The sequence below is a fragment of the Nicotiana sylvestris genome, unplaced genomic scaffold (genome assembly GCF_000393655.2).
Source record: "Nicotiana sylvestris unplaced genomic scaffold, ASM39365v2 Un00004, whole genome shotgun sequence".
In the NCBI taxonomy this organism is placed as follows: domain Eukaryota; kingdom Viridiplantae; phylum Streptophyta; class Magnoliopsida; order Solanales; family Solanaceae; genus Nicotiana; species Nicotiana sylvestris.
Window position 1 is genome coordinate 33,522 of NW_027184340.1, and position 9,566 is coordinate 43,087.

Here is a 9,566-nt window from a genome sequence, read left to right on the forward strand (position 1 = left end):
CGGAGTTTGCTTATAACAACAATTATTAGTCAAGTATTCAGATGGCTCCATATGAGGCTTTATATGAAAGACAGTGTAGATCTCCAGTTGGTTGGTTTGAGCCGGATGTAAGGCTGTATTGTGATCCGGGTCCAGCCTGGAACCGGCCCGGGACCGCGAGCCCATATGGGCTTTAGGCTAAATGGGCTGGCCCGTATGGTCCGGGCCCAAGCGTTCCTAAGAGCCTACTGTGGGCCGGTCCAGCATGGAGAGACGGCGAGCCCAAGACTGTTTATCCCGGGACTGGCTGGCGGGCCTGGGCTGGTTCAACCGGGCCTAATGGGCCCAACGACTATTTTAAAAAAAATTATTTTTTTAAAATTGGCCAACGGTTGGAAGATTAAAAACTAGTCGTTGGCCTGCCAATTTAGCCGTTTGACTTTTTAAAAAATAGCCATTTTCCCCCCAAATTTTTTATAATTACACTTTTTCCCTATTCTCAACTATAAATACCCTCTCATTCTTTCATTTTTACTCATAAAATCATCAATCTCTCTCTAATTTTCTTCTATAATTTCTTACTTTATTATTGCAATTTGTGAAAAATTGTGAAGTTGGTGAATTGAAGTATTCAAGTTTTCAAGTCTTCAACGATATACAATTTTCAAGAAGTTGTTCCTCAATTCGGTAAACTCGTTCCAACTCTTAAGTTTTAATATTATAGTTTTGTTTGTTTTAGTTTGTATAATTATAATTAATATAGCCTTTTCTTTGAAAAAATGTTTGGTGGTAAGGGAAAATCTAAAATTGGTGAATCTAGTGGCCAAGCTACTACTCCTCCACCCTCCCCAACCCAGATGTGTTATCCGTCCTCCTCCACCTATTATTCTTGATAGTGATAACCCTTGTTTTCAATTTACTGATAGTCAATTTTACCATGATATTGCACCAAGTCAACAATTAAATGATGATTACATGAATACTCTTTATGGTAATCCAACTATCAATGAAAATGATGATTTAGATGAAACGCAATCGGATTTAGATGATACACCTACTAGGCCTGTTGTTAACCCAACTGAAAATAATTCAAATGATGCCTCGCCTGACCCTCCTGTAGTAACCCCTACTTTTAATAGACAACCTTCTAAACGGTGCGAAACATCTCTTGTTTGGCACTTTTTTATTCAACTAGAGATCAAAATAAGGCTAAGTGTAAAACTTGTGGGACTTTAATGGCTCATAAATTAACTGGAGACCGTAGCGGTACGAGTACTTTGAATAGACACATAAAGACACACCCTAAAGATAAAGCTAGATTTCTTCAAATGAAAACTGCGCAAGAGGGGACAAGTGTAGGTAATCAGGTTAACCCTAGTACCGGGTCAAATCTAGTTCAACCGGAACTTAACACTGTTATCGATGTCATTTTATATTACGATCCAAATAAAGATCGTGATGCAAAAATGGTTACTGTTATGTGCTTACCCTATAGTTTTCCTTCTAACCCTCACTTTGTGCACTATATTAGAAGAGCTTTTAATCCAACTTATAAAGGATGGCCTCGTGCAACCGTAATGAGCGATATTTATAAATATAAACATGGATATGAATAATATTTGCGCTATTTATTTACTCATATAAATTGTCACATTACTATTACTACTAATACTGGTAAAAGTGGTAATGACTATGATTATGTTACTGTTACCACTCATTGGATTGATGAGGAATGGAAAATGCAAAAGTGCATTATTGCTTATAGAATAATTAATTCACGTCACACAAGTAAGTTTATTGCTAACACAGTTGCAGATATTTGTAGATATTTTTGCGTTAGAGATAAAATAATGTCAGTTTCAATGGATAATGCTTCTAGTAACACTAATGCTATAGGCTTGCTTACAGCTACACTAAATCCTGCATTTAGTAATATTTTTCATGTTAGATGTATTTGTCATATTTACCATTTAATCGTCGGTGATGGTATGAAAAATATTAAATGTTGAAATTGAAAAGGTTAAAATGGCTCTTAATTGGCTTTTTATTCAAACCGTAGAAGTAGACTTAGAGAATATTTTAAAAAATGTGATGAATTTGGCCTTAGAGAAAGAAAGGTTCCTAAACCTTGTCCGACTAGATAGAATTACATGTATGAAAGTTTAGTTGTTGCATATGAATATCGAAATCCAATAAACGCAACGTTTAATGCTCGTGTTGGTGGTGATGATGATGATGATGATGAGCACCTTACAAATCAGGATTGGACTAATGTTAAAATTCTTGAATTAGAAGATTTAAGTCACAATTATATAATATAATTTACAAGAAATTGTCTTAAATAAAAAAAATTCAAAAAAAAATTGCCCCGAACACTTAGGCCCATGGGCCCGACCCACTTAGCCCGGGATCATGTGGGCTTAGGCCCACTGTGGGCCAGTTCCACCCTCCAGGACCATTAAGCCCGGGACCATTTGGCTCGGGATCTCTTGGGCCCGACCCGCTAGAGCCCGGGACCATTTAAACCATTTAGGCCCGGAACCGAACCACAATATAGCCTTAGCCGCGTGAGGCTAGGCTTTTGGGTACAGACTTAGTGCAGGATGCTTTGGACAAGGTGAAGGTTATTCAGGAGAGGCTTCGTATGGCGCAGTCTAGAGAAAAGAGTTATGCCGACAGGAAAGTCTGTGATGTGTCCTACATTGTTGGGGAGAAGGTTCTACTAAATTTTTCACCCATGAAGGGTGTTATGAGATTTGATAAGAAGGGTAAATTGAGTCCTCGGTTCATGGGGCCTTTTGAGGTGCTTCAGAGGATTGGGGACGTGGCTTATGAGCTTGATTTGCCACCTATCTTGTCGAGTGTGCACCATGTATTTCATGTTTCTATGCTCCAGAAGTATATTGGTGATTTGTTTCACATTTTGGATTTAAGCACGGTTTAGTTAGATGATGATTTGATTTATGATGTGGAGCCAGTGGCTATTTTGGGGCATCAGGTATGTTTATTGACTCGTTTGAGGATGAACGTTTGTTTAAAAGGGGAGGATGTAATGACTCGTCCGGTCGTTTCATGAGTTACTACTTCGTTTCCCCTATTTCTGCTTCTTTATGTGTCGTTCAGCTTCATTTCATCATATCATGTCGGTTGGTTCGGGTTTGGAGTAGTTTTGGAGTGTTATGAGACATCTAGTTTCTTAAGTTGGCCATTTAGTTGAAAAATCAACCGGAAGTCAACTTGTGTGAATATTGGTATAAGTTTGAATATTGGTATATGACTGGTTTGTACTTTTGGTTAAGGTCCTAAGGGCCTCGGGGGTATTTCGGATGGTTATCGGGAAGTTGGAAGTTAGAGTTTGCAGCTGAAGCTACTGAGTTCCTATCATAACTGCACCTGCGGGTTGGGGACCGCAGGTCCAAGATCGCCGAAGCGTTAGATCAGCCGCAGATGCAGCCATGTGAGAGAAGGCTAGAAGTCACAGGTGCGGGAGGTGTAAAGCACATGCTAGATCGTATGTGCGGATCGATGGGTGCATGTGTGGTCCCAAGTCATTAAGTGGAAACTACAGATGTGATTGGTTAGACCGCAGAAGCGTGAGAAGGACTGTAGGTGCGGAATCCCTGGTTCAAAAAGTATATAAGATCCCCTTCGCAATATTTGGGTTATTTTCCACCATTGTTATTCAGAGTTGAAGATTCTTGGAGGGTTTTGAAGAGGGAATCAAAGGGGTTATCATTGAGGTGAGTTTCTTGAATCTAAAACTCGATTCTATGTTGATTTTCAGTTATTTAAGCATTAAATTTTTGAGATTAAGGGTGAAAAATTGGGGAAGTTAGGACTTGAAATTGGAGAGGTAAAATTGGGGATTTGAGGGACCAATTGAGGTCTGATTTTGATGTTCTTGGTATATATGGACTCGTGGGAGGATAATGATTCTATTGATGTAATTTTTATCAGATTCCGAGATGTGGGCCTGTGGGTCGGGTTTGACCAATTTCAAAATTTTTGATGTAATTTGATTATTTTCGCATGGGCCTCGTTCCCTTAGTGTGAGCACGTGATTTTTGCCCTATATGAATTACTCCCATAAATTCAAAACAAAATAATGTCTTTTCATTGTTTGCAATTTTGTGAATTTTTGTGGCATTTTTCTGTTATTTGTTTGCATTCGTGTGCGCATGTTTATTTTGTTTTAAATAATGGAAAATACAAAAATATCATGCATTGCATTTAGGTTTTATTTAATAGTTCTAGGATTAATTAGTTAGTTATTTGTTTTGTCAAAAAATAAAAATCACAAAAATTGGTTCATTTTTACAATTATTGTCTTTAATTCTTAAATTGTTAATTTTTCTCTTTTAGTTTGAATTTATAGTTAGATAATTAGTATAAATTTACAATTTAGATAATTCAAGAATTTAGTTTGGAATTTTGTTAATTGATTTGAAAAAAAAAAAGAAAAAGAAGAAAACAATTGGATTTGAAAAGGATAAGAAAGAGAATCAAAAGGACTGTCGATTTTGGCCCAAAGTGCAAAGCCCAGACCCCTTCTTCTCATATACCGGCCCAAACCTTCCCAACCCGATCCAGCTCCCCACTCAACTAAAATGACACCATTCCTTGCAACATTGATCTGGATCGTTGATCTCAGATGATCAAACGGTCCGAAACTAACCTATTCTAACTATAAGAGTGTCGGAACTAATCTCCCCCCTCAAAACCCCTTTCCCATCGTCTCTCTCAACCCACTTTCAGAGACCCAAACCCTAAGCCGCCGACCTATTTTTCCACCGCCTCAAGCAGCGGCGCCACCTCCAAGCACTCCCAAAATAACACCCCATGACCACCAAGATCCCCTCATTCTAAACCCCCACTCCGTTTACCTCGAATCAAACCAGAATGATTCGAATCTTTGAATGAAGGTCTGGCTAAAAACCCTATCTCCTATAAAACTCCATCATTTTGGCACCCAAAACTTCTCGTTCCCTCGTTATACCAGATTCCCAACTGGTTTCCCAATAACTTCCGTTTACTGGTCGGAATTTCAGATCCAAAACTCGGAAGACCCGGTTTTCCCCAATATGGTCACTCAGGTCTCTCCATTTCAGTTTTTCTTTCAAGGTTGAGAATCCCAGGAATCCTTTCTCTCACAAAGACTCAGCCGAAGCCATGCAAGGCTGGGTCTACTGGAAGAAATGATTTCTGTTGGTCAAAGCAAAGTTGAAATCTAAGGGGCTTGATATCCATTCGTCCTCTTAAGTAAGTTTTTCTCAATGGCTTTCCTTGTTCTTCTTTTTCTTTTTGTCCCTTCCTTCTTCCTTTTATCCTCTTCAAAAGGTTGAGTCCAATTTGATCTCTGCATTTTGAAAAATTGATTGTTGAAACTCTGTTTTAAGATTAGTTTCTTAAGTGCCTCTAAAATTGAGTTGTTTTCAGAGTCCTTTTATTTGTTTGTCTGAAATTGCTTAGTTTGTTAATTAGTTTTAATAGCTTAATTAGCTCCCTGCTTATTTGTGATCGTTAAATTAGTCAATTTGCTGGGTTCTGGTAAGTTTGTTTTCTTTTGAATTTGTTTTGGTTTCACTTTGCTATTTGGGCTCTGAGGGCAATACAGACCTCGTTCTTAGAGAGTCCTATTTGGCCTGAATTTGAGGCTATGTCTTTTGAGACATTGAGCCCATTTGGGGTCCATAACCCACACCCGTTTGACCCAGGTTGGTCTTCAGTGTAAAAATAGGGTGCTGGGAGGGTAGTCTAGGGAATTGGCATAAGGAATCTTTAGTGTAACTGATTAGGAAGTTTCTAGTAAGGGTTTCTCTGTGAATTTCAGACTTTTAACAATATAACTTGAGTAACAAGCCAATAAGTGAGGGACTTTTAAGCTAAAAGAAGATTTAAAAAGGGACTAAAAAGGTAAAAACAAATTTGCAAGGCTGCCCTAGTAACTTGCCTATAAAGGCACCATTTCTTGCCTTTCAAGGCAGACCCAAGAGGTAAAAAATCCCTAAAATCCTGAACTCTGAAAATCTGAACAATGAAAATAGGGAAGAAATCCATAGAAGGACTGTGCTATTGAAATCCTTCTTTGATTTTCTTAGTTTTCAATTGTTGAAGGTCGAATGAAACTGATGTTGTTTGCTTGGTTTTAATTCTCTGAGCCATTCTATTGGTTTTAAATTTCTAGAAAACTTTTGAAAGCTAAGAATCTGGTTAAAATGAATTGAGCTTTGGCTTGTAGAGGTTTGGTTTGAAGTTGTCGAGGTCATAGTTCATGTCGAATTGGTTTTCTGGTTTGGCTGGTTTCTTTCTAGTTGCTGGGCTCTGCTGCTTTGCTCTTTGACTACTGACCTCCTCTTGTTTCTTTCATTTCATATTCCTGGTACATGTTTCTAGACTCACCTCACATGAGGCCTGATATTGAAGTAAAATGAAATCTGGAGGTCCAAATATGGCTTCTACATGTTCAGATCCTTTAGTTTATTTTCAGTTTCTTTGAGTTAATTGATGCATTGTATGTTCGGTATGAGAATCCATAGGTAGTTTGCATCTGTTTGAAATTAATAGTGCCTTGTGGTTAAATGTTGTTTGCCTCTGAAATTCCTGCTATCATAGCTGGTCTTGAACTGTTGAGAAACGTAAACTTTATAAAGTATTGATCATTAGTTAAATTTTGTAATTAAGCAGTGTTAGATCTTTTATGCCCTTGCAGCTCATTTGAATGTTGAGGCCTAATGTATACCCAGGATTTCATGTTACTGTTTGATAGGTTGAGCTGTATGATATGAATATTAGTTGGGTGTTTTATGTTGAAAATCAACTGCTGGTTTGGAGTTGTCTGGGAATGATGGTAAGGAAAATAAGATAAAGTGAGAATAGCTATTAACATACTAATAATGAGTTTGGAAATCATGTTAGCATGAACTTGAATAATTTGTTTATGAATCGTAACAACAACCTAATTTGAACAACCAGGCTCATTCGTCGTGATTCTGCAATAATCATTTGGAGTCTAACTTCCTTACTCGAATTGGGTGACAAGACTCTATCTAGACTCGATGTCGAGTCGTCCGAAAGAAACTTGGGCTCGCCCAGGCCCAAGTCTAAGGCCCTTTTATGAGTAGGCCTTGTACATGCATGAAGCTCACGTTTTTTTTATTTTGTTTGTTTTATTCGAATCGGCTCTCAATTAATGGGTGCATTGGCCCAAACCTCCTCATGTAGTCTAGAATAGGTTCAAACCTCTCAAGCTCATCTAACTAAGTATCGTTTTTTATAAATCAAGATGTGTCTTGCCGAACAAATGACAATCACATGGCCTTCATATTAATTTAGATATAAAATTGACAAATGTACGGAGTTTGCTTATGTACGTTTAATATACTATCCTAATTATGGACACGTTCGGATGACATGATTACGGTTTCTAAAAACGAAAACCGGAGTATGCGTTCGCGCAACTTCGGCCGAACTTTCTTAATAATAACAAAGCGTTATTAACTATGGACACGTTCGTGTGACATGATTTTTGACGCGCCAAACAAATAGGTACACGTACGCGTGACCCATTTCAAGAAAATTTTCTTAACTTAAAAGCGGTGATAGGTAAATGCACATAGGTTCTAAAATCAGTAATTAGACAATTTAATAAGCCAAGTATGATCAAAGCGACCGTGCTAAAACCACAGAACTCAGGAATGCCTAACACCTTCTCCCAGGTTAAAAAAATTCCTTACCCGGATTTCTGGTTCGCGGACTGTAACTAGAGTCAATTTCCTCGATTTGGGATTTTAACCAGTGACTTGGAACACCATAAATTATTCCAAGTGGCGACTCTGATTCTAATAAATAATCCCGTTTCAATTGTCACTTAAATTGGAAAAAACTCCCTTGTACTACTTTCGGGTGTGTAAAAAGGAGGTGTGACAGCTCTGGCGACTCTGCTGGGGACCGAACCCAGAATCTCTGGTTCAGAGTTCAAGAATTCGAGCTTGTTAATGATTTTTACTTGGCTTCATTTATTGTTAATATTATTGTATTCTGTGAAACTTTTGTGCTAAATGTTTTTACTGGTTTATTATTGTTTGAATTGTATATAAATGTTTTCTTACGCCACCTCTCTGAGTCTTCTGAAAATGGTGTACACGTTCGAGTGGCTTGCTTTTTCTGTAGAAATTATACCAAATAGAACGAGGTTGGGCAAGCGACAAGGCCGGGTAGACTTTAGTGCTCCCGGTACGTTGCCCCTCTTCGGCCCCAGTTGTTCGTTCGGGTACCCAAGTCTAGACCAAAACCCCAGGAGTTAAACCTAGAAAAACACAGCTTCATGCCGGATCCCTAATAGGAGCGTTTGTTTGCATCATGTGCATTTGACTTAGGGGACTCAACATAGGGGTTGGGTCCATCTAGGATAGGTGTGCCCAAAACAACAGACCATCTTGATGCATTCTATGTGCTATGTGTACATTTATTTGTTTTGGCTTGTATGCTGACTGTCTAGGAAAAATAAAGCAAAAAGAAAAACTAAGAGTGATGTAAGGAAGGAAATAAAGCCCGATTCTAAAGAACACCACGGTATTTGAAAAACGGCCTGAAGCTCTGTCAAAATTTTTCAGAAAAGAAAGTTATTTCAAAAGAGTCAATTACTGTGTTCTTCCAAATGTGTCAAAACTGACCGAACTGCGCAGGTCTGATTCTCATCGGATGTGGGATACGTAGGCAACCTAAATAAGGTTTGGCCTTACTTTTGAAAAAAAAGAAAGAAAGAAAAACAAGAAAAGAAAGTCGGTGGTCGAGTGAATGCAGTCTGGATTCTTGATCAAAATAAGCCGATCCAGCTTCAGCAATAAACCGTTCTTGCCGAGATAGCCTCAGAATATTTTTCAGTTGTCGAAAGGCTATTTTCGTAAAAGAATGGACAAGTTTGTTAAGGGTCATAAATAATCCTCCCCGGCCTCAAAATTCATGTGAAATTGGGAAGGGGACACATTTGCAAAAATAGTCACTTGGCTAAAATTGGCATATAGGGGAAGAAATCATGGTCCTTTGATTTTTTTTTTCTTCTTTTATTTTCTCTCTTTTTTCTTTTATTCTTCAAAAACCTGTCTATAAAAGGTTCCACTCAATTCAACCCTAACCTTAACCTTCCACAGGAACAAAATGAATACCATCCAGGATCCGCCAGAAGTGGTCAGGGAACATGCTCAATTGCACTTGCGTATGTGGTGGAATGATCTAGATGAAGATGGTTAGAAATGGGTGAAAAAGCAATTGGGTTCTCTTATAAACATTTTTGAGATCAAACCACGAGAAGTTTTGATCAAGGATTTGGTAACTTTCTGGGATCCTGTCCACAATGTCTTTCGTTTCTCGGATTTTGAGATCACCCCTACTTTGGAGAAGATAGCCGGGTACATTTAATTCGGACGGGATTTGAGGAAGCAAAAACTTATATTTCCAAGGGCTCCATCGGTGAACAAGTTCTTTGACCTCCTGAATATTAGTAAACAGACGAATAAAGAATGTGCGAGCAATGGGTGTTGTGCTTTTCATTTCTTATACTTCAGGTTCGGGCACTCTGCTGGTTTTGA